Genomic DNA, 26,634 nt, shown 5'->3' with positions numbered 1-26,634 from the left:
CCTTCTAATTGAGTTCTTGCACCAAAATTTTTTTTAATTGAATCTCTACATTTTTTTTATTTGAGTTCCTGTACCAATTTTTTTTTTTAGTTGGATCGCTATACAATTGAGCCAATTACTACTAAGATGGACTTAATTGAAAAAAAATTTGGTGCAAAGACCCAATTAAAAAAAAGTATAAAACCTAATTAAAAATTTTACAAAATTATAAGACCAACAGAATAATTAAACCAAATAAAAACATATAAAATATAAAATAAAAACACACACACGACTATATATATATCTCAATACATATAAAATAAAAACACACACGACTATATGCTTAAAAGGTACAGCAACTTTTATTGGCCACTATTTGTACATACTATCTGTAAAAAGATTATCTGCTTCATATAACCGCTCAAAACACCTGATTAAGCGAAGCAATTATTGTATACGTATAGTATCTATTATCCTCAACTTTGTATACTTTACGTTGATTGATTGGCTTCACAAAATCTTTTGAAAAGTGTATAGTATTACCAGCACTATTGATGTTATTTAATTCAACAAAATTATTTATACGTATACAGATTAAGATATATGGTAGATGGTTACGTTTTACAAACATTTATATAGTGGACTGACTATGACAACAATAAATAGATGATACGTATTTCAAACGTTGATAATATAAAAGTTTAAATATTAGTTAGTAATTATTAGGTTATATTTTTAAATATTAAGATATTTAATTTAATTTTATATATTTTAATTTTTATTTATTTAGTTATTAGATTTAATTTTATGTTAGCGAATTTAATTTTTTTTATTTTAACTTAACTATGATGTACAGACACGTACACGGGACACGACACGACATGGGATACGCCGATACGCAAATTTTAAAATCTTATAAGACACGAAAACTAGCGTACATATAAAATATAAAATATTTTTTAGATTAATCGTAATGATATTTTAATATTTTATTGATATTAAAATATAAATTAATTTTTTAATTATTTTTAAAGTCTTATTTTAATTATATAAAGTATTTAAAATATTTTTTGTTTTAATAAATAATAATATATACTATTTCTAAATTTATTTTAAGAATACATGTTGAATAAGATTGGTCACACTGACACGTGATGGTATTTTGGTATGTTTAAGCGTGTCTAAAAAAGAATTTTTTATTTTTTATTAAGACACGGTTGGATACAACAGACACGTGTGTCAGACGAGTGTCGTGTTCGAAATGTGTCCGACACACGGATACGTTAACTCAGCGAAGTATCTATGCTTCATAATAACTTAATAAAAAGTTATAAATATCTTCCAAACTATTATAGTTAATATAGAGAGATTTCAGAAGTGTCAAATTAGCACTCAGAGATTAAAAGAATGCTAAATTAACACTTAAAAATTAGATAAGTGCCAAATTAGCACTCCTTTAATCTCTTTATGTTGACTACAATAGTTTAAAAAATATTTATAATCTTTTATTAAAACAAAATAAAATAAGAAAAATCTAAGTCTACTAACATAAAGTTCAATTTAATAACTAAATAAACATAAATAAAAATATATAAAATTAAATTAAATATTTTAATATTTAGAAATATAAACTAATACCAATTAAATAATATTTAAACTTTTTATATTACGAATATTTGAGGCATGTATCAATAAAAGAGTAAAGGAGTAACTAGTTAGTATAATTGGTGATCTAATTTTGTTAATATACGTTTTGTCCTTCTTTAATAAGATTTATGTCTTTGGCTAATTTAACCTTGCAAGAAAAAGCATTATATTATATATATTATGTAATAAACTTTTTAAAGTTTAAATCAAAGAAATAAAGAAATTCTTAGAATATTCTTTTAAGGTGGCCAAATTCCAACGATTTTGGAGACATCCTCAAAAGCCAAAATAGGAGGAGCTTCCTGTTCCTGTTGTCGTCGTCCAATGTTGTCAACTCGAAGGCCATTGAAAACTTTAGACTTAGAGCTGGATGATGATGATGATGCTATTGCTACTCTAGGCCTAAGCCTGAACCTGGGCTTGAGCCTAAACCTGAGCTTGAGCCTGAATGTGAGGAATAGAATTGGAAGCGCAAAAGATGATGAGAGATTCTGTTGATTGAGTTTGGTGTGTGTGGAAGTGGAAGGAAGCAGGTTGAGCTGTGTGCTCTGAGCATGAATTTCTCCATTTTTAGAAAAAATAATAAGCAATGGAAATTATTTAGTTTCGTAAGAGAGAGTAGTGAGTAGCATAATATACAAACCATGTATTGTGGGTTGGAGATGGAGAACTGAACATGAGGTTGCCACCAAAGACCTTGCTTGTGGCTCTCATAAAAGGATCACACCATGTAACCAAATTCTTGGAACATATTTATTTATACAAGTATATAAAAAATAAATTTTTATTATTATTTGAAAAATTATTATCATCTATTGCTCCCAAGTAAAATTTTTTTCTTGTCTTTAATTAAAATATTTAGATTATTATCATTTAGGCTAAGATGGGAACCCAAAAACCCTAAGTCCCTAGCGCGCAATAGCCAAAGCCATTCTTCAGTCTTTACCCTCGTCACTCAGCCTCAACCATTCTCCTTGTCCTTCTCCGTCCAGCCACCGCCTTACTACCGTCGCCGTCGCAACCTCGAAGCCAGCGTCGCAACCTCGAAGCCACTGTCAAAGAATTTTCCAAGAAACTGCTCCTTGAGCTCCACCCCTCCGATTTCGACGTCCTCTTCACTCACCCGATGTTTAGACTTGAGTCCGCACCTAACGGATGGACCGGCCTCTCATACGTCTTCGAGAATGTTCGTATCTTTGACGAGGAACAACGTGTTTCTCGTGGTGAGAATGTCCTCAATGGGTTTGCCAGAGAAGGTTGCAGGATTGGGGAGATGAGTTGTGAGGATCACGACCATTACACCACTAGTTTGCAATTCATTACTCATATTGTTGGAAGGATTCTTGAAAGGTTGATGCTGGAGTCGATGCCGATTAATACGAAAGGGTACAAAAGTTTGTTGGGATTGGTGGAGAACACTGTTGGATATATCTTTGATTTGTATTATGGTTTGTTCATGTTTAATAAGAATTTTTTGGAGGTGTTGGAGAAGCTTGATTTGACGTTTTGGGATCTCAGGAAGTAGCTCATTGCGCGGATGCATCACGTGGTCAGGAATCAGTTGATGAAGAACGGTAAAAGGTTGCAGTAGTTGGATGGAAATAACATCCATGCACTGCTCTGGCGAGCTCATAATAGATCTACATTGTTGCATTCCAGGTATTTGATATTTGGTACTTGAAAAAAATTCTCAGGTCTTTTTGCTACATTGTGTGAATATTTGCGATTGATGTTTTAGAGAGTGCTTGTGTTTGCTGACATTGAGAGCATGCAACTTAATCATTTTGAATTTGGAAGATTTTGTTCTTATGATGGGAAAAATGTTAATACATAATAATGATTAATGAGTAATGATACTAATAATGCATATCCAATGATGTTGCTCTTCTAAGTGGTTTTGCTTCAAACAATTCTAGTCCGTCTGATGAGAACACAAAGCTCAAGATTGCAATAGTTGGTTTTGGAAACTTTGGTCAGTTCCTTGCGAAAACTATAGTTAGTCAAGCTCATGAAGTTTTGGCGTATTCTAGATCAGACTACTCTAATGTGGCTAGGAGTTGGGGGTTTCATATTTCAGTGACGCAGATGATATTTTTAAGCAGCATCCAGAAGTGATCTTACTCTGCATTTTCATCCTTTCTATGGTTAAAGTTCTTAAATCATTACCTTTCCAAAGGTTGAAGAGAACTACATTATTTGCTGATGTACTATCCGTCAAATAGTTTTCTAGAAATCTCTTCCTTCAACACTTGCCTCCTGATTTTGATGTTCTCTGCACACATCCCATATTTGGACCGGAGAGTGGAAAGAATGGCTGCAAAGAACTTCCTCTTGTTTATGACAAAGTTAGAATTAGGAACGAAGAATCAAGAATATTGCGATGTTATGGGTTTTTTGACATTTTTGGCAACTTCGCACAGTTCCTTGCAGCCACATTAGTCAGGCAGGGCCACACTGTCCTCGCCCACTAACGCTCCGACCACTATGCCGCAGCTAGAAAGCTTGGCGTATCGCTCTTCCAAAACTCGACGAACTAAGCAAGGAGCATCCCGAAGTGATCCTCCTTTGCTCCTCCATAATCTAAATCGAGCGCATGCTCATCGCGCTCCCTCTCCAACGCCTCAAGTGCAACACTCTCTTTGTTAATGTCCTCTCCGTCAAAGAATTCCCCAAGAAGCTCCTTCTTGAGCTCCTCCCCTCTGATTTTGACATCCTCTGCACTAACCCGATGTTTAGACCTGAGTCTGCACTTGACGGATGGACCGGCCTCCCCTTCGTGTTCGAGAAGGTTCGTACCCTCAACGAAGAGCACAGTGTTTCTCGTCGTGAGAAGTTTTGCAATGCGTTTGCCAGAGAAGGTTACTGCATGGTGGAGATGAATTGCGAGGATCACAACCTTTACGCCACCAGTTCGAAGTTCATTACTCATACCGTTGGAAGGATTCTTCAAGGGTTGAAGCTGGAGTTGACGCCGATTAATACGAACTTCCTTCCGCTCCATCACGCAACCATCGTTTGAACTTCCTTCCCTCTACCTCTGTCGCGCAGCCGTTGTCTCGCCGGCGCCAGCTCTCTAAACTCTGTCGCAACCGCTTAAGCCGAAACACAAATTAAATGACGTCATCTAGATCAATTTTCAGAAAACCGGCCACAGGTAACCAGTCAGAACCACCGCCGAAGCAATCATGCTTTGCATTGCAACCTTCAATCCTTCAGCCCCAATTCAATCACTCTACAGATTACACTGTCTGCCGTATCCTCAACTGTCACTCTCTCCTCCCATCCACATTCTCACTACTGTACAAATCGAATCACTATTGATCTTCCTCCACCTACAAACCACTCTGAGTGCATGCCATCGACGTCGCTCAGCACTTTGACTACAAGAACTAAGGAGTTCACTATCTCCAGTGCCTCAAGATTGTAATTGTCGTCTTCGGCAACTTCAGCCAGTTCCTTGTCGCCACATTAGTCTGCCAAGGCCACACCTCCTCGCTCACTCCCGATCCGACCACTTCGTTGCAGCCAGAAAACTTGGTGTATCGTTCTTCTAAAATCGTGACGACTTATAGGAGGAGCATCCCGAAGTGATCCTCCTTTCTCCTCCATAATCTTAAAGGAGCTTGTGGATCATGATCGTTATGCCCCCGGTTTGCATTTTATTACTTATACTGTTGGAAGGATTCTCGAAGGGTTGATACTGGAGTCGACGCCGATTAATCCGAACTTCCTTTCCCTCCATTGTACAACCACCGTTCAAACTTCAAAACCACCATTTTGAAATTCGTCGCGCAGCCACTGTTCTGTCAGCGCCAGCTCCCTCAACTCTGTCGCAACCTCCTGAGCCTAAACACAAACCAAACGCCGTCGTCCAGATCAATTTTCAGTAAATCAGCCACGGCTAATGTAACAACCGCCCTTCACCCTTTTCTAGAAAATTCAATTTGAAATTTGAAAACCAGTTAGAAGATAAGCTTAGAATTTTAAATTACGGATAGGAATCTAACAACTACCCTTCTTTGGAATTTAAAATACACTAATCACACCTACCACCAGAAGTATATAAATAGGGGTACACCAATAGGTAGTAGATCACCCTTCTCAAACACTAATCCTCCCCCTTCTCTTTCTACAAAAATATTCTGTGTACACAAGAGTCAACCTCATAGTCAATAAAGAGGCATTAGAAAAAAAATAGGAAATTATATTTTGTTACTTTTATGCTTGGCATGCGTTATGCTCTATTTTGTTATTATTTACCATCTATATTGTTCTTATCCTATTATCAAGGTTGTGTGTCTTATGGCATTATTCTCTTTTTCCTTTTCTTTACACACATACATCATGTTTGTCATCAAAGTTTCTTCTATACGCAAACCCATAATTGTTTAAAGCTTTTTTTTATCAAGAGTACATGCATATTTTCTGTGTTTTGTGATGAATGTTATTCCTATACTTGTTACTGCCATCTTACAAGCCTTTTAAGCCAAAAGTACATGCCTTTCCATAAACTTACTTCGATTATTTAATATGCTTTATTCTCGTTATGTGCCTTAAAAATATGATGCTACACTGTCCAAACTTATGCCATTATATTATTATTATTTCTTTAATTAAGGAGTACATGACTATCTTGTGCCATTATCATCATTATGGTATCATTACTTTACATGTCCTTTTGTCGTTTTATCTTCTTGAATGATTCTCTTCTTATGTATGTCTAAATAACATTGTCTGTAAATTGAACTGAGGGAACGATCTTTCGGTAAGGGAAGGTGACCCCCAAACACAACATATTGATATGACCCCTTGGTAAGGGAGGGTGATTGATCGAGATGATTCTTCGGTAAGGGAAGGTGATCGCTAAAACTTTCGGGAGAAGAACCTTCGGAAAGGAAAGGAAACTCCCACCTTTTATACTAGCTTGAGCTCAATGCCTTCCATAAAAGCTATAAGTTAAGAAAAGGAAAGTTTGATTGTGTTCTTATTTTTAAAGTGTATCCAGTAAGTTATGATTATGTTGATCATCCATTCCTTTGTTGGGCTTATCTATGTTGATTATTTTATTATTTTCTTTTATATATGCATACCATGCCATATTTTTAAAATCCCGCAAGTGAGATGGGGATAGATATGGAGGTGTCCACATAGCACTCTTACTAAGATCTTTTAAGTTCTCACCCCTTCTTTTTCCCATAGTATCTCCAGAGGAGCATGACACAGTGGATAGAGATGACGCAGCGCCCCCGAAAGTGAATTCTGAGTATGATCCCTCAAAGCACGCATGGGTAATTACAAACACTACTTCTGTGCTCCAAACTATCTACTTAGGTCAAGATTTCGTAGGAGAAGACCCCCAGCTTCCTGTCTTAACTTTCCTAGATACGAACACTTCAGCACCCAAGAAATGGTCACCCGAGGTGGTCTACCTCGAATCAAATTCTAAGACAGGAGAAGAGGAGTCCAACAGTCCTAGCCAGGAGGAGGACCCAGTGGAGGAGGACCCAGAGTAGTAATTGACCTTTTGCAGAAGTCCAAAGGTGGAGTACGTGCCTTATTCTCCTACTTCAGCACCCCGTCAGATCTTAGTTCACCCACACAACGGAATCGGATCTTCATCTCACAAAAAAGTATTGGAAGAGGATTGTTGGTTCCCCGATTCATGGAAGACTGAAGGGTCCTGACATAAGATAGAATATGACATAAGGATGGGAGTTTCTTCGATGAAATTAGTTAGGATGCGTTGGATTTTTTGTCATAGCAATTTTTAGGCATTTCTTTTTTATTAGAAACCGTACCAATGGGAATTTTGTTGTTATTTTATTTGCTCGAACTTACTTGTGTGTGTTCAATTTTGTCTTTTAATTGCTTATTGATTTTATCCAAAACTTCATGCATATTTCTCTTCTTCCTTGCATAACGATTGGGTTAATTTGCTTCCTAAAAGAGTGACACCCTATCTAAAAGCCTTCAAGGATAGGATTTAAGTTAGGGTGTTATAGCTAACCATTCAGAACTACCGCCAAAATAACTATGCTCTCCATTGCAACCCTCAACCCTTCAACCGCACTTAATCACTCCCCAGATTAACTGTCCTCCATACCCTCAACTGTCACTCTCTCCTCCCATCCACAATCTTACTACCGTCTAAATTAAATGCCTATTGTTCTTCCTCCACCTACAGACCCCTCCGTGTTCATACCATCATCTACCAAGGCCACACTATCCTTGCCCACTCCCGCTCCGACCATTTCACCGCAGCCAGGAAGTTTGGCGTATCGTTCTTTCGAAACCCCGATGACCTATGCGAGGATCATCCCGAACTGATCCTCCTCTGCTCCTCCATAATCTCAACCAAGCGCGTGCTCATCACGCTCCCTCTCCAGCGCCTCAAGTGCAGTACTCTCTTTGTTGACGTCCTCTCCGCCAAAGAATTCCCCAAGAAACTCCTACTTGAGCTCTTTTCCTCTGATTTCAATGTCCTCTGCACTCACCCAATGTTTAGACCTGAGTCTGCACCTGACGGATAGACCAGCCTCCCTTTCGTCTTCAAGAAGGTTCGTATCTTCGATGAGTAGTACTGTGTTTCTTGCTGTGAGAAGTTCCTCAATGCATTTGCCAAAGAAGGTTGTAGGATGGTGGAGATGAGTTGCTAGGATCAGGACCGTTATGCCGCCAGTTTGAAGTTCAATATTAATGCCGTTGGAAGGATTCTTGAAGGGTTGATACTGGAGTCGACACCGATTAATACTAACTTCCTTCACGTCCATCACGCATTCACCGTTCGAACTTCGAAGCCATTGTCCTGAACTCCATCGCAACCTCCTGCCTCCAACACGTAGCCAATGTCCCACCAGCGTTAGCTCCCTGAACTCTGTCGCAACCTCCAGAGCCTAATCACAATCCAAACGACATCATCCAGATCAATTTTTCAGAAAATCAGCCACGACTAACCAGTCAGAACCGCCGCCGGAACAACCATGCTCTGCATTGACACCTTCAACCCTTCAACCCCATTCAATCACTCCCCAGATTACACTGTCCACCGTATCCTCAACCGTGACTCTCTCCTCTTATTCACATTCTCACTACCATCCAAATTGAATCGCTATTGCTCTTCCTCCACTTAAAAAAACTCTGCATGCGCGCCATTGAAGCCACTTAGCTCTTTGACTACAAGTCAAAGCTCGCCAAGGAATTCACTATCTCCCAGCACCTCAAGATCACAATTTTCGGCTTCGACAACTTCGGCCAGTTCTTTGCAACCACATTAGTCTGCCAGGGCCACACCGTCCTTGTCCACTCCCACTCTGACCACTCCGTCAGAGCTAGAAATCTTGGTGTATATCCAAAACCCCCATGACCTAAGCGAAGAGCATCTCGAAGTGATCCTCCTCTAGTTCTCCATAATCTAAACCGAGCGCGTGCTCATCACGCTCCCTCTCTAGTGCTTTAAGCACAACACTCTCTTCGTTGACGTCCTCTCTGTCAAAGAATTCCCCAAGAAGCTCCACCTTGAGCTCCTCTCCTCTGATTTCGATGTCCTCTGCACTCATCCGATGTTCGAACCACAGTCCGCACTTGACGGATGGACCAGCCTCCCCTTCATCTTCGAGAAGGTTTGTATCCTCTACGAGGAGCACTGTGTTTCTCGTTGTGAGAAGTTCCTCAATGCATTTTTCAGAGAAGGTTACAAGATGGTGGAGATGAGTTGCGAGGATCACGACCATTATGCCGCCGATTCGCAGTTCATTACTCATACTGTTGGCAGGATTCTTGAAGGGTTGATGTTGGAGTCGATGTTGATTATTACAAACTTCTTTCTCCTCGATCGCACAACCACCGTTCGAACTTCGAAGCCACTGTCCTGAACTCCGTTGTGTAGCCACTGTTCCGTGGTTGCAGAATTTCACAAACCACAACTTACCGACAAGTGCACCGGGTTGTACCAAGTAATAACTCACTGTGAGTGATTGTCGATCCCACAAAGATTAACGGACTAAGCAAACAGTGGTTTATTAGCTATTCTAATTAACAAGTAATTTTTTAATTAATTTCAAAAAGATTAAAATATTTTTTTAGGATTCGAGTTGTTTGATTTTTAAAAGATTAAGAATTAATATTTGGAATTAAAAAAGATAAAATATCCCTTTTAAATATTTATTTTAAAATTCTAAAATATTCATTTAAAGGTTAATTAATGTAATAATATCGATTCATACAGATACAGAAGAAAAGGTTCTCCATTGAATCAAACGCTATACCTACGAGATAGGGATAGAGAAAGGGGAAAGAAAAAATCGAAGATTTCACACATTACTTTTGATAGAAAAATTAATCTGATTTATTTTGTACCTTTCGCTCAATAAAAAAATAGGTCAGATTTTACAGGATCAAACTTGTGGGACTTAAGGAACAAAATTACTCTTTTAGAATTAATGTTGTTTAAATTATTAAAATATCATGTTTAAGATTAATTTTGGAAACACCAAAATCTCTTTTTAAGATTAATGTTATTTAATAAAAATTAAAATGTTAAAATTTAAATTTAATTTTAATGATTAAAATACACACTTTTTGGTAATTTTAAAATGATAAAAAAATAATCTAGCTCTGTTTCTTCCCTCTTATAATTAGGAGTGGAAAAGCAGGTCGGCCCGTCCTAATCCGCCCCGTTCCGCCGCCCGCCCTGCCAACTAAGATGGGTTACCCGCCTCATTTTATGGCGGATTGGCGGGTCGGCGAGCTAGCCCACTTGACTCTTTTTTTTTAAATAAAATTTATTAAAATTAACCAAAAAATAATAATTAAAAAATTAAATACAGATAAAAAATAGTCAAATTATAATATAAATTTTTTTACTAACTCTTTTTTTTATTTTAAACTTTAATAAAATTGTTCAAAATAATATTTGTCAATAGAACCATCTTTATTTTAAAAAATAAATCACATAATTTGAGCAAATATACGAAACTGTAAAATAAAATAAATAATGTTAAAAAGTAAAAGAAGAATAAAAACAAAACAAAAGTGTTTGAAAATTCTATAATTATTAATTTTATAATAGTAATCACTCTTTTATTTAATTAAAAAAAACTCTCTAGCCCGGCCTTCCCCGCCAAAACTTGCCAATTTGGCGGTGTAAATTTGGCGGATTTTTTTAATTTGGCGGGCTCTAAATCCTAATCCGACCCGCATTTTTAGCGGGTTTAGCGGGTCGGCCCGACGGGTTCAAACCATTTTGCCACCCCTACTTATAATCATTAGTAACAAATAATTTAGTTGAATTTTAAAAGACAAAACTAAAAAAAAATTATAAATTAAAACAAAAAATAAAATAAAAAATAAGAGCAAAATAAAGAACTCTTTAATAGAAAAAGAGAAGTAACTCAAATAAAAAAAAAGTAAAAAAAATAGATATTTACCATGACCGAAAAACATAAAACATAATTAAAATCCAATACATACAATTCCAATCACACATGTTCTGAAGATGGTAGCAATCCAACAAATTACAACAAAAATTAAAATTATGGCTTTTACCTTTTACATAAAAAATAGGACAAATTATTGAAATAAAATAATTGGACTTTAAATTTATCATATTATAACTTTCTGAAATAATAGACATATTTGTAATTTTTTTATTCTATATAAATCGTTGTAGGTGTAACTGTTTCTAACTTCAACGTAATCTGCTACAGGATAGAACGAATTACTTAGAAGGTGTAGCGGTTTCTGAAAGAACGCAATCATACATAAAATGCTGTTATGTATAGCGGTTTATGAAGAAACATTGGGTAGCTTAATCCTTGGCACCCTATAGCAGTTTATGTATACGTACATTATTGCTATCCAAATCTCTCGGATAGATCAAGGTGGAATGGTTAGAAGGGTCTTAAATTAATCTGTTTTTTAAAAAAATTCTAAAATAATGTAAAATTTAACAATTAGACTTGTATCAATATTTTTTGGCAAGATTTAAGATAGTTATAATATAATTAACATTTGACCGCTGAAATAATAATATGATTATTTATCAAAAAAAAAAATTATTAAACTAAGAATCTTGCGTGGTACTGTAGTTGTGCATTATTTTACCTTCTTTTGATTTTTTGGAAGAAGGTGATTATGTACAAAAGACACCCCACAAGCCATAAAAATGCTCATGTGGAACGGTCGGAGTTTAGAAAAATTCTTGATAATTCACATGATACAAGAGATTAGAAAATCTCACTCTCCTGATATGATTTTTCCTTGCGAAACGAAAAACCAAACCTCATTTGTGGTGAGAAAGTTAAAGGAATGTGGCTATGATTATGTGTATTGTATAGAATGTAGAGGATTAGTTGATGGACTAGCCTTAGCATGAAAAGATAGTACTGATGTGAAAGTAAAAAGTAGCAGTGAGTTTTATATTCAGTTTACAGTATTATATCAAGAAAAATAGATTATGTGAAAAGTCCATTGAAATGAATTTATTTTTTAATCTCCTTAAAATTCAATTTAATTCCGCCATTCAGAAACAAATTCAATTGTATGGCTCATTTTTTTGGATATGAGAAGCATGTGTGTGTTGTGAGTTATTATGGAAAATGCATGTGTTAGACATGGATGTGGGACAGCTTTTCTTGAAACAAAGGATGAAAAAATCGGACCATGCGATTTCTTTGTAAAAAAAATTAAGCCCACTAATCGGACGATCCGATTTGTATGGGAGGAAAATTTTGAATTTTGGCGAAGGTAATCGGACCGTCCGATTTCCATATAGATTTATTTTTTATTTCGAGAAAATCAAATCGGACCGTTCGATTTGATTATTATATGTGTTATTTCGTATGAAGTAAAAAAATTTGATAGTGAAGTTTATATTCATATGAGTGAGAAAAATGGATGATAGAGTCCTACTAAAATTATATTATTTCAATTAGATTTTGTTACAAACATATGAAGGAGTAAAATTTTTTTGTAAAAATCCGTTAGATATTATTATTCCATTCACAATCTCATTCGAAGTACTAAAATGTGTGATTTGTGAGAATATAGGTTCTGCAGTGTCAAGAAAAATATCATGTATTTTATACAGATATCCTATACCGGTATTTGGTGGATTCGTTCAATTTCAAACGAAATTTGTAACTAATGAAGCGAGTATATAAGAGATGTTTTCAATGTACATTGAAAGTCGCACTCAGATATCGTTCATTGAGTTGTATATTGAGTTCGAACAATCTAAAGCCGACCGAAATATTGAACGGAAAGATTACAATAGTGACAGTGAAGAAGAGTTTGAAAGCAATTACAAAGTTGTTGGTCTAGACAGAGACGAAGATCAAGGTGACGGCAGTTTAGATCCAAATATGACAGACGTGGCAAATGCACTCGCAAACGAACATCTGTTTGAGGAGCCATCTTTCATGCGAGCTTTGGATTTCAAAGCCATGCATGCTTCGGAGTTTCCAGAATATATGAATGCAGGTACGTAATTGTCTATATTTATACGAAGGATTAGAATTTTGTAATAATTTATATTGATCGACGGACCAAATTGTTACGTGATATGTGAAAATATACTTAATTAGCATTTGTTTATGTGTTTATTTAGTTAAATTTAAGATAATAATCTTTTTAGTTAGTTATTGATTTAGTTAAATATTAATTAGTATTTATTTATGTGTTTATGTATTTATGTTTTTATTTTGTTAAAATTGAGATAATAACATGATGTAAAGTTAATTTATATTAATAATGAAGTCGGTGCCATTGACATTTTATTCCAAGTGTACACAGTATGGGTCAGGTTGTGATTGGTTGATCAAGGTTAGCATGATCAGCAGAAAGTATAGCATGATCAGCAGAAAGTATTGTTGGGTTATAAGGAGGTATATTGGTAATCACACTTGTACCAGAGCCACCATTTCTTAGGATTATTCAAAACTGGATTCGAGCACAATTGCAGAAGTAATAAAGCTGTTGGTTGAGGCTGACCCCTCTAGAAAGGTGAAATCAGTTATTGCGGAAGTGCAATCGAAGTTCAATTACACTGGCAGCTATCGAAAAGCATGGTTGGCTAACCAAAAGTTAGTGGAAAAAATATTTGGAGGTTGGAAAGCATCGTATGAAGCTTTGCCCATATGGTTTGTGGCCATGTGTCATAAGGAGTCATCAGCAGTCGCCCATTTCGAGACTATGCTTGCATATCAAGGCGATGACTTGGTAACTGATATCCAAGTATTGCATCAAGTCTTCTAGAGTTATTACCCCTACATTAGAGAATTCAAACATTATAAACCAGTTGTCTAGGTGGATAAGACTCACTTGTATGAAAAGTATAAGGGTTGTCTATTGGTTGCTGTGTCACAAGATGGTAATAATAATATCATCCCAATTGCATTTGCTATTGTGGAGGAAGAGACTTCTGATGCGCGACACTTTTTTCTTAGTAACATGCGACAACATGTGGGGACTCGGGATGGTGTGGGACTGATCTCTGACCGACACGAATCCATCAATGCAGCTGTGCCCCGTAGTAATGGAGCTTGGTCGCCTCCTAGAGCTTTCCAAATATTTTGCATCAGGCATATAGAGTCGAATTTTCTGAGAAAGTTCAAGGCACTGTACCTGCAAAAACTTGTCGTCAATATAGGTAACATTGAGTAATTCAAAGTTCATTATTAACAGAGTTACCTTTAAACAATGTTTTCCATCTATTTTTTTCTTTTTTTCTCTTATTGCGTAGGATATTCGAGGACTGTTGGCAAGTACGAATTAGCATTTACGAGAACGAGGCGAGACTTACACTAACTGGTTAAACCGAATTCTCCGCAGACAGTATGCATTGACATTCGACTGTGGTTACTGATGGGGTCACATGACCACAAACCTAGTGGAATGCATCAACTCAGTCTTGAAGAGTGCAAGCAATCTCTCTATCACTGCACTTGTCAAAGCAACATTCTATAGGATTAATAAGTTGTTCACCCAAAAAAGAGTCGAGGCGGAGAATCGGATTAATGCTGGACATGTTTTTTCTGAGCTTGTGACCTCCAAATTGCATGCAAATCAACTTGCATCAAGAAACATCCAGGTTAATTGATTCGACAGGCAGAATGAGGTCTTTAAAGTGCGTGAGATGCCAAGTGGAATGGAGTACGCCGTCGACAACGATGTGAATGTGGTGAGTTCCAGGTGGACCGAATTCCATGTCGACATGTGTTTGTATGTTGTGCAAATCAACGACTAGATTGGCAAGTGTATGTTCATGATGTTTATAAGAGGGACCAAGTTGGACGGGTATACCGAGCTAGGTTTAAGCCACTAGGGAATCATACTACATGGCCTGCTTACAACGGGTCTCGATTCGTACCAAATTTGTTCCTGAGACAAGTTACCAAAGGTCGTCCAAGGATGACGCGTTTCTTGAACAAGATGGACACACAAATGTTATGTGGTCCTAGGCGGTGTAGGCAATGTGGGGCCGAGGCCCACAGCCATAGTAGATGCCGTCAATCAGGAGGTTCAAGTGCCGACAATAATGCTCAGTAAAGTTATGTATTTTGCATTTTATCCAAGTATTCAATGAATCTTTATCCTGCTTACTCTATGACATTTGTGACTTTATGTTTTATCGAAACACTCTATGATATTTGAAACATTGCATTTTGTAAAATAACTCTATGACATTTGCGACTTTATCAAGTATTCTATCACAAACATAGTAATGATTCAAACAAAACTTAAATGATACATGAAAAAGTTAAGTGATACACGTAACTTGTTAAGTACACAACTACTACTTTCTCATAGACCACTTTACATCTTTCACATAACTCCTGCGTTTCTTGGTGGCCTTCTTGAACAAGGATGGGGTGCATCGATTAGTGCTACGACGTGGCGGATCAACCCTAAGATTGTAGCCTTTGCCTGTCTCATCTGAAGTTCGTGCCTCACCTGTACATAATTTAATTAAACAGACCATCCAAACATGAATCTAATAATAGTAATCAACAGCACCTCCAAACATGAATCTAACATAATCAATCAACAGCACCTCTAAACATGAATCTAATAGTAGAAATCAACAGAACCTCTAATTATGAATCTAATATAAGTAATTAAACAACGAAAAAGAAAACCTGTACCTGGACCTGCATCATCACCATGATCAGAATCATCGTCGTCGGATTCTTGATCATCATCCATATCCTCATATCTGTCCTCCTTGTCATCTAGTTCATCTACTAGATAGTCATCAGTCTCTTGCTCAATTGTCTTAGTATTTTCTTCAATTAGACCCATTGAAACACGCCGTGGGTTTTGGCTGTTAAGAATTCCTCGATCACCGTCACTCCTACTAGAGTCTCCAGATACTACCCCTCCAGAAGTACTCAAGGAAATGCAGCATGGATGCCTCGCATCCAAGGAATACCTACCCATCATCATATCAGGCTGATGGCTAGATTGTGATCAGCTTGGATCTACAGCCATGAACCCAAGTAACTGGATAAATAAAGCTCCTTCTCCTGTGTTTTGAGTACTCCAATACGGCTGATGTAATGGGTATGACGGGGTAAATTGTGTTTGAGGTACATATGGAATCGAGGACTATGGTTGTTCTTCTAGAGGTTGAGATTGGAGTGGCAGTGACTGTGGCTCATCATTCTCCTGCTCTTGGTTGTCATCATCCCTAACTGGATTTAGCCTCATCATTCTCTTGCACCACAAGATCCGATAAGTTCATGTGGTTGCCATATTTTGTATGGTACCAATGCATGTAAATCTCTAAGGGATGCTATGGAGGCACGGGAATCTCAATAAGAATGTGATTATACTTGTTTGTCCACTGTATCACCCAAAATGAATGAGTCGTGATTGTGGCCCAGTCAAGATTCTTAGGACTAGTCAGGACTTCCCCGTGTGTCTTATCCAGACTCCGTTCCTGATGAGGAACTCCCTAAATGAAACCAAACTATCGCCTAAACCAATCAGTTGCATGCCACTCAATGCATTCAAATGATACCAATGGCACCGTAGCGCTCCACACAACTGAGTCAATGTAGACTTCTACAGTAATTAAGTCTGGCTCAATGCGATCAACACCATAGGCCTGCACACAAACTGCACTTCATCCCACACAAACTGCACACAATAAAAGAAACAAATGATTACAAGCCAAATAATAAGTACACTAAAATAAAAACAAATACTCCTTTAATAAAAACAAACCTGACCTTCCTGAAGATCATCAAATGACTTCCTAACGTTTGCAAGACTAAGATATCTATAGCGTCTGTCTCCACGCTCCCAGTTACGCCACCTAATATAATTTATTAATGCAATTGGATTCTAAATATGAATTTACGATGTAAGTCGATATTGTTACATGTTTGTAGCAAAAAATTGTGGGGTTCTCTAGGAAATAGCACAAGATGTGGTAGACGGAGCCAAGCCCAAGCTAGCAAAAGAGTTAGTGGACCGTCGATTTTCTTGCAATAAAAACGAGAAGCCCTGCATAACACCTTGTATAGGTGCGCTAGGCATGCCGATCCCCAACTATACTGTCTGATACTACCAAAATCACGAAGCAATGGCAGAAACTTCCAGTGCACAGCTACCTCAAACTTGTCTCCAAACAAGATCGTACCAAATAACAACATAATTATGTTAATATACGTTTGTCCTTCTTTAATAAGATTTATGTCTTTGGCTAATTTAACCTAGCAAGAAAAAGCATTATATTATAGGAAACATTTCAAGTGTACCGGGAGTACCGGTGTTCTAGTTGTTTTAACCGTTGATCTGAATTATAAAAAATATATATAATATATATTAATTGAAATTAATGGTTAAAACAATTGGTACACCGGTACTCCCCGGTGCACTTGAAATGTTTCCTATATTATATATCTTGTGTAATAAACTTTTTAAAGTTTAAATCAAAGAAATCAAGAAATCCTCAGAATATTCTTTCAAGGTGGCCAAATTCCAACGATTTTGGAGACATCGTCGGAAGCCAAAACAGGAGGAGCTTCTTGTTCATGTTGCCGTCGTCCACTGTTGTCAACTCGAAGGCCATTGAAAACTTTGGACTTAGATGTGGATGATGATGATGATGCTACTACTAATCTGGGCCTAGGCTTGAGCCTGACCTGAGCCTGAGAGTTGGGCTTGAAAGTGAGGGATAGAATTGGAAGCACAGAAGATGATGAGAGGTTCTACTGATTGAGTTTGGTGTGTGTGGAAGTGGAAAGAAGCAGGTTGAGCTATATGCTCTGAGCATGAATTTCTCCATTTTTAGAAAAATAATAAGTAATAGAAATTATTTAATTTCGTAGGAGTGAGTAGCATAATACACAAACCATGTATTGTGGGTTGGAAATGGAAAACTGAACATGAGGTTGCCACCAAGGACCTTGCTTGTGGCTTGATGAGCGGATAATTTATACGCTTTTTGGCATTGTTTTTAGTATGTTTTTAGTAGGATCTAGTTACTTTTAGGGATGTTTTCATTAGTTTTTATGTTAAATTCACATTTCTGGACTTTACTATGAGTTTGTGTATTTTTCTGTGATTTCAGGTATTTTTTGGCTGAAATTGAGGGACTTGAGCAAAAATCAGATTCAGAGGTTGAAGAAGGACTGCTGATGCTGTTGGATTCTGACCTCCCCGCACTCAAAATGGATTTTCTGGAGCTACAAAACTCAAAATGGTGCGCTTCCAATTGCGTTGGAAAGTAGACATCCAGGGCTTTCCAGCAATATATAATAGTCCATACTTTGCCCGAGTTTAGATGACGCAAACTGGCGTTCAACGCCAGCTCTCTGCCCAATTCTGGCGCCCAGCGCCAGAAACAAGTTGCAAAATGGAGTTCAACGCCCAAAATGGCACAAAAGCTGGCGTTCAACTCCAAGAATGACCTCTCCACGTGTAGACTTTAAGCTCAGCCCAAGCACACACCAAGTGGGCCCCGGAAGTGGATTTATGCATCAATTACTTACTTCTGTAAACCCTAGTAGCTAGTTTATTATAAATAGGACCTTTTACTATTGTATTAGATATCTTTGATTAGTTATATGCTATCTTAGATCACGTTTGAGGGCTGGCTTCTCGGCCATGCCTGAACCTTTCACTTATGTATTTTCAACGGTAAAGTTTCTACACTCCATAGATTAAGGTGTGGAGCTCTGCTGTTCCTCAAAGATTAATGCAAAGTACTACTGTCTTTCTATTCAATTCAACTTATTCCGCTTCTAAGATATCCATTCGCACCCAAGAACATGATGAATGTGATGATTATGTGACGCTCATCATCATTCTCCCTTATGAACGCGTGCCTGACAAACACTTCCGTTCTACATGCGAACAAGCTAGAATGAATACCTCTTGGATCTCTTAATCAGGATCTTCATGGTATAAGTTAGAACCCATGGATGGCCATTCCTGAGGTCCAAAAAGTCTAAACCTTGTCTGTGATATTCCGAGTAGGATCCGAGAAGGGATGGCTGTGACGTACTTCAAACTCGCGAGTGCTGGGCGTAGTGACAGACGCAAAAGGATAGTAAATCCTATTCCAGTATGATCGGGAACCTCAGATGATTAGCCGTGCCGTGACAGAGCATTTGGACCATTTTCACAAGAGGAGGGGATTGTAGCCACTGACAATGGTGATGCCCTTGCATAAAGCTTGCCATGGAAAGGAGTAAGACTGATTGGATGAAGACAGCGGGAAAGCAGAGGTTCAGAGGGACAAAAGCATCTCCATACGCTTATCTGAAATTCTCACCAATGATTTACATAAGTATTTCTATCCTTAGTTTCTATTTAATTAGTATTATTTTCGAAAACTCCATAATCAATTATTATCCGCCTGACTGAGATTTACAAGGTGACCATAGCTTGCTTCATACCAACAATCTCCGTGGGATTGACCCTTACTCACGTAAGGTTTATTACTTAGACGACCCAGTGCACTTGCTGGTTAGTTGTATTGAAGTTGTGACAAATTATGAATTGAGATTAGAGCACCAAGTTTTTGGAGCCATTACCAGAGATCACAATTTCGTACACCATGGCTCTCATAAAAGGATCACACCATGTAACCAAATTCTTGGAACATATTTATTTATACAACTATATAAAAATTAAATTTTTATTATTATTTGAAAAATTATTATCATCTATTGCTCCCAAGTAAAATTTTTTTCTTGTCTTTAATTAAAATATTTAGATTATTATGATATAGGCTCAGATGGGAACCCACGAACCCTAAGTCCCTAACGCGCAGTAGCCAAAGAATTCTTCAGTCTTCACCCTCGTCACTTGGTGCGAAATTTATAACCACAAACTAACTGGCAAGTGCACCGGGTCGTACCAAGTAGTACCTCAAGTGAATGAGGGTCGATCCCACGAAGATTGATGGATCAAGCAACAATGGTTAATTGATTGGCTTAGTTAGACAAACAGAAAGTGGTGTTTGAGAGTTCAATTGCATTAAACAGTAAATTCAGGAAATCAGAAAGCAAACAGTAAACAAGTTGGGAATGATATATGGAGAAACAGTTAAGGCTTCAGAGATATCTATTTTTCGGATTGACTTTTTTTACTAACTAATTTAATCATGCAAGATTCAATTCATGGCAAACTATATATGACTATGCCCTAATTCCTTATACCTTCTTAATCTACTCTAACTTTCATCAACCGCCAATTCCTTGGTCACTTAATTCCAATTAGAGGGTGAAGTTCAATTCTAGTTTATATGCCACAGAAACTCTAATTACAAAAATATAAAAGGATTATATGTCACGTATCCCGTTAAGTCCAGATAATTAGAAATTTAGGAGAATATATTTTCAAACTGTTGTTCAAGTAAAGAGCTTTTCCAAGTTATACAAGAACTCAATTAGAACAAGGGTCATACTTCCGTTCCACCCAAATTCATAAAATAAAGAACAAAAATAATTCATGAATTATAAATCAGTACATGAATTAAAATAGAAAAAATAATAGTATCAATCCATCCAATAGACAGAGCTCCTAACCTTATCAGTGGGGGGTTTAGTTGCTCATGGTTCAGAGAGAAAAACTAGGATTCTGGTAAATTGTAAATTGCAGAATGAGGTAGAAGAGAAGAGAGGCCGAAGAACTGATTCTTTTTCCTTTTACATCTAATTCTAATTAATGTAAAATATATTTTCTAAAACTAAAATAATATCTTTTCCTAATTGTAAATAAAATAAAAGTTGAATCAAAATTAATTTGATTGATCCGTGCAGGGCTTGAAGAGTGTGGGGACCATTGGATTCATTAAGCTCCACGCTGAACTTGGCTTTTTCCAAGTTCAATGTGGAAAAGGCAGCAAGTGCTTCAGCGTGTTCCTTTGAATCCTCCCAAGTTCAGCGTTGAGAAGGCAGCAAGTTCTTCCTTGGAAGTTCTCCAATCCATGCTGAACTTGGCAGGAACCAAGTTCAACATGGAGGATGCAGAGGTTGCTGGAGAAGAAATGTGAACTATTATATATCGTTGGAAAGTTCTGAAAGTTAACTTTCTAATGTCACTAGAATCACGTCAATTAGACCTCTGTAGCTCAAGTTATTCCAGTTTGAGTGCAAGGAGGTCAGGATTGACAGCATCATTCGCTTTCTCCCTTTTCTGCTACAAAACTCCGTCAAATCCCTCTGGATGCTACCTGAAATAAATAGAATTGTGCGCAACTCAAAGTAGCATCCATAGTAGCTAAAAGATATTTAAATTTTAATTTAACTTAGCAATTCAAGTGCAAATTCACAAGGAAAAGATAGATAAGATGCTCACGCATCACAACACCAAACTTGAATTGTTGCTTGTCCTCAAGCAACCAAAATACGTGCATGATTAAGACCTGAATTTTCATGAGAAGTGAGAGTTTAGTCATGCTCAAGTCTATTCTTAAAATGGGATTTATTCATTGTAACTCTGAACAGTTTTGGCATCTCACTCTCCTTTGAATCAGAGGAATGTCAGTGTCATTCGGAATTAGAATCCGGATCATATTATGAATTCTTTGATCTTTATACTCCAGTTTAATCATTGAACACAACAAAATTTACTTTAATTCTCTTTTCTTTGGTGCTTTGCACCTTGAGCCTAGCCGTGACTTTAAATGTTTTGTCTCAAGCTTTACTTGACACAGAAACACCACAAGCACTTGACTGGGGAACTATTTTTAAATTTTTATTTTTCTTTCAGTTACTCCCAGACAGTGTTGCTCAAAGCCTTTGGCATATTCTGTTGAATGCAATTGGTTGCCACTCTAAATACTCTTTCTCAAAGGTTACTTGAAACAAGAATATCACAAGCATATGACTAGGAAAATAACTCTTTGAGCTTTTGATTATTTCAGACCCCCTAGTCATTGATACTCAGAGCCTTGCACCTTGCTTTTATGCTTATTTTGCTGTCTCTTTTGCTTCAAGGATTAAATTTTTTGTTTATTTCAGAGAAGTCATAATAATTCTCTAAATCCCTCTTCCTCATACATTAACATCCCTTGATTCAAATTCAAATATGCACTATTTATGTCATTCATTCAGGCAAATAGTACCACCACATTTAAGTAAATAAGGTTAATCTTAAATATAAATTCACTCTTTTCATGCATTATATCATTTCTTTCTTTTCTTTTGATTTTCAAGCTCAGTGAGCAATACATGAGACACTCTTTTTCAGCATAAAAAGAAATCAAATAATAAAATAGACAGTAAATTAAACTAAAACCTAGGAATTGAAATAACAATTGATCATGCAGTAACAAAAATAGCAGAATACAGGAATATAACATAATACGAACAGGAGGAAATATAGAATGAAAGGAACTTAACCACCTCAGTTATCCTAGTGGCCATCTCATTCTTATGGCTGTACTCCTCCGTGGAAATGATTCGCCTCCTTTTGATGTCATTAAAATAAACAAAAAATCCACAAGCGAAGCGACAACACCAAACTTAAAAGTTTGCTTGTCCTCAAGCAAAGAAGAACTGAAAACAGAGAGGGACATAAAAAGACAGACGGAGGAGTAAAAACAAATATTAGTATAAGAAAATAGAATAATAAAAGGACAAGAAAGATTAAAATAATTAAAACATATATAGATATTTTTATTTTATTTTATAGTTTGTGATTTTTTTAATTTTATTTAGATATAGAGAATTATTTATTTATTGATTTATTTATATATATATATAAATAAAAGGGGGGAAGGGGGATAATGTATATATACGTAGATAGGGGGTTCAGGGGTTGGTGGGGCATGGGTAGTTGTTAGGTGTGAAAAGGAGGGGAATCTCTGAATGATATTTGGGAAGGATGTGGTAATTGAATTGGAGATTTGGTTGAGATATGTGGATTGGCGCTGAACCAGAAGAAAGGTAAGTTCAGCGTCACCTGCTTTGTGTGTGGAATGCATGCTTCACGCTGAGCTTGGTGGATACCACGTTCAGCGCCAACGCTCTCTTTTTTTTTTTTTTTGGATATTCCCACGCTGAATTTGAAAAAGGCCAAGTTCAACGTGGGAATGGCAGTGGCAACTCTCACTTGGTACGCATGCATCCACGCTGAACTTAGGAAATTCCAAGTTCAGCGTGGAGTCTGGCCCTGATTCACATTAATGACGTCTTTCCAAGTTCAGCGTGGACTTTGCAGTAAAAACTCCCTCTTTGCACGCTTCTAACTACGCTGAACTTGAAAAATCCCAAGTTCAGCGTAGAACTGGCAGAGACTTCCTTCCAAATTACACGCACATGCCACGCTGAACTTGGAAAATCCTAAGTTCAGCGTGGAACTGGCAGAATCAACCTCCTCTAGAGTGTTCAGAAATTTTTCTAAGTGTCCGGTTCTTATTTTAAAATTTCTGCATGATCAAAACACAAGTAAAACAACGAAAAATAGTAGAAACTCAATAAAAATCAAACAAGTAATATAATCAACGTAACGGAAAAATAACTAAAGATACGAAATCATCGGGTTGCCTCCCGACAAGCACTTCTTTACCGTCACTAGCTTGACGGTCAGCTCCTCTAAGGAGGAGGATCATAGGGGCTCAGCTCTTCACCCCTTACTTTGAACTTTTTTCCTGTGTCTCCATAAAGTAGCTCAATATGCTCCAGAGAGAGGATTCTATTTACTGTATAAATCTACACTGGATTGCTAGTCAACACCACTTTCATTCCTGGGGAGAAATCTTCAGTGGGGATCTTTTTGTTTCTCCATCCCCTGGGTACTTTCTTCTTTTTGGAAATCTCCTCCTTGGTGGATGATGCATTCCCAACACCAAACTTAGGTTTGATGTCAGGGATAAGTTTGTTGATTGTCACCAAGGGAGGTTTGAGCTGCAGATTTTGTGGTGCATCACCAGGTGGATTTTTGAAGGTTTGGATCAATAAGTTCAGTCTGTATGCACCTCTCTTCTTCACCTGCTGAATGTATATCTTTGAAGACATGAAAGACCAGTTGCTCATTGTGCACTCTAAGTACTAATTCACCTTCTTCCACATCAATTAGAGCTCTCCCAGTGGCTAGGAATGGTCTTCTTAGGATTATAGAGGCATTCTCATCCTCTCCCGGTCAAGAATCACAAAATCTACTGGGAGGAAGAACTTACCCACTTTGACCAATACATTCTCCATTAATCCATATGCAGGCTTTATAGATTTGTCTGCCATCTGTAATGCTATCCTTGTGGGTTGTGTCTCTTGGATTTGCAGCTTCTTCATCACAGACAAGGGCATTAAATTGATGCTTGCTCCCAGATCACATAACGCTTTCTCAAAGATTGTGCTTTCAATGGTGCATGGAATTTGAAAGCTCCCTGGATCCGGCATCTTCCTTGGCAAGTTATTCTGAATGATGGCACTACATTTGATCACCCGATGTTCGGACCTGAGTCTGCACCTAACGAATGGACCGGCCTCTCATTCGTCTTCGAGAAGGTTCGCATCCTTGACGAGGAGCACCGTGTTTCTCGCGGTTAGAAGTTCCTCAATGGGTTTGCCAGAGAATATTGTAGGATGGTGGATATGAGTGGTGAGGATCACAACCGTTACGCCGCCGGTTTACAGTTCATTACTTATACTGTTGGAAGGATTCTTGAAGGGTTGATGCTGGAGTCGATGCCGATTAATATGAAAGGGTACCAAAGTTTGTTGGGATTAGTAGAGAACACTGTTGAGGATAGCTTTGATTTGTATTATGGTTTGTTCATGTTTAATAAGAATTCTTTGGAGGTGCTGGAGAAGTTTGATTTGGCGTTTGGGGATCTCAAGAAACAGCTCATTGCACGGATGCATCACGTGGTCAGGAATCAGTTGATGGAGAACGGTAAAAGGTTGCAGCAGCTAGATAGAAGTAACAACCATGCACTGCTTTGGTGAGCTCATAATGGATATACATTGTTGCATTCTAGGTATTTGATATTTGATACTTGAAAAAAAGTCTCAGGACTTTTTGCTACATTGTGTGAATATTTGTGATTAATGTTTTAGAGAGTGTTTGTGTTTGTTGATATTGAGAGCATGCAACTTAATCATTTTGAATTCGGAAGATTTTGTTCTTGTGATGGAAAAAAGGTTAGTACATAATAATGATTAATGAGCAATGATACTAATAATGCAGATCCAATGATGTTGCTCTGCTAAGTGGTTTCACTTCAAACAATTCTAGTCCGTCTGATGATAACACAAAGCTCAAGATTGCAATAGTTGGTTTTGGAAACTTTGGTCAGTTCCTTGCGAAAACTATAGTTAGTCAAGCTCATGGGGTCTTGGCGTATTCTAGATCAGACTACTCTAATGTGGCTGGGAGTTGGGGTTTTGTATTTTAGTGACACAGATGATATTTTTGAGCAGCATATATCCAAAAGTGATCTTACTCTGCACTTCCATCCTTTCGACAGTTAAAGTTCTTAAATCATTACCTTTCCAAAGGTTGAAGAGAAGTACATTGTTTGCTGATGTATTATCCGTCAAAGAGTTCCCTAGAAACCTCTTCCTTCAACACTTGCTTCCTGATTTTGATGTTCTCTGCACACATCCCATGTTTGGGCTGCAGAGTGGAAAGAATGGCTGCAAAAAACTTCCTCTTGTTTATGAAAAAGTTAGAATTAGGAACGAAGAATCAAGAATATTGCGATGTTATGGGTTTCTTGACATTTTTGCTAGTGAAGGACTACAGATGGTTGAAATGTCTTGTGCAAAACATGATTGGCATGTAGCTGGATCCCAGTTTGTTACACACACAACAGGAAGATTTTTAGAAAAACTAGGGTTAGAGACAACACCAATCAACACAAAGGGTTATGAAACTTTGTTGAGTTTAGCGGAAAATATCGAGGGGGATAGTTTTGATCTGTAACATGATTTATTCTTGTATAATTTAAATGCCAAAGAGCAACTAGAAAGATTAGATTTGGCTTTTAATCATTGAAGAAGCAGCCTTTTAGTCGATTGCATAGTATCTACCAAACGCAGCTATTTAAAAATGAAGAACAGGTCTTTGCTTTGCCAGAGAGGTCTATGTTGCCAAAGAAATCTGAAGAACAGATCCTCCTTGAGCTCCTCCTTTTCGATTTCGATGTCCTCTACACTCACTCGATGTTTGGACTTGAGTCGGCATTTGAAGGATGGACCGACCTCCCATTCGTCTTTGAGAAGGTTCGTATCATCGACGAGGAGCACTGTGTTTCTTACTGTGCAAAGTTCCTCAATGCGTTTGCAAAAGAAGGTTGCAGGATGGTGGAAATGAGTTGCGAGGATCAAGACTATTACGCTGCCGGTTCGTAGTTCATTACGCATACCGGTGGAAGGATTCTTGAAGGGTTGATGCCGGAGTCAACGCCAATTAATACGAACTTCCTTGCCCTCCATCGCGTAGCCACTGTTCGAACTTCAAAGCCACTGTCCTGAACTTCGTCGCAACCTCCTGCCTCATCACGCAGCCACTGTCCTGCCGGCGCCAGCTCCTTGAACTCTGTCG

At 37.5% G+C, this 26,634-nt stretch overlaps 2 pseudogenes; both read left to right on the top strand.

Annotated features, from left to right (window-relative positions):
• The first annotated feature begins 549 nt into the window (after positions 1-549).
• LOC112757448 (arogenate dehydrogenase 1, chloroplastic-like) lies at positions 550-4,648 on the top strand (annotated as a pseudogene).
• Positions 4,649-4,743: 95 nt separating this feature from the next.
• LOC112757446 (arogenate dehydrogenase 1, chloroplastic-like) lies at positions 4,744-26,441 on the top strand (annotated as a pseudogene).
• The last annotated feature ends 193 nt before the right edge of the window (positions 26,442-26,634 follow it).

Source organism: Arachis hypogaea, chromosome 16 (genome assembly GCF_003086295.3).
Source record: "Arachis hypogaea cultivar Tifrunner chromosome 16, arahy.Tifrunner.gnm2.J5K5, whole genome shotgun sequence".
NCBI lineage: Eukaryota > Viridiplantae > Streptophyta > Magnoliopsida > Fabales > Fabaceae > Arachis > Arachis hypogaea.
Note: the sequence above shows the minus strand (reverse complement) of the source record. Positions and strands in the feature narration are given on the sequence as shown.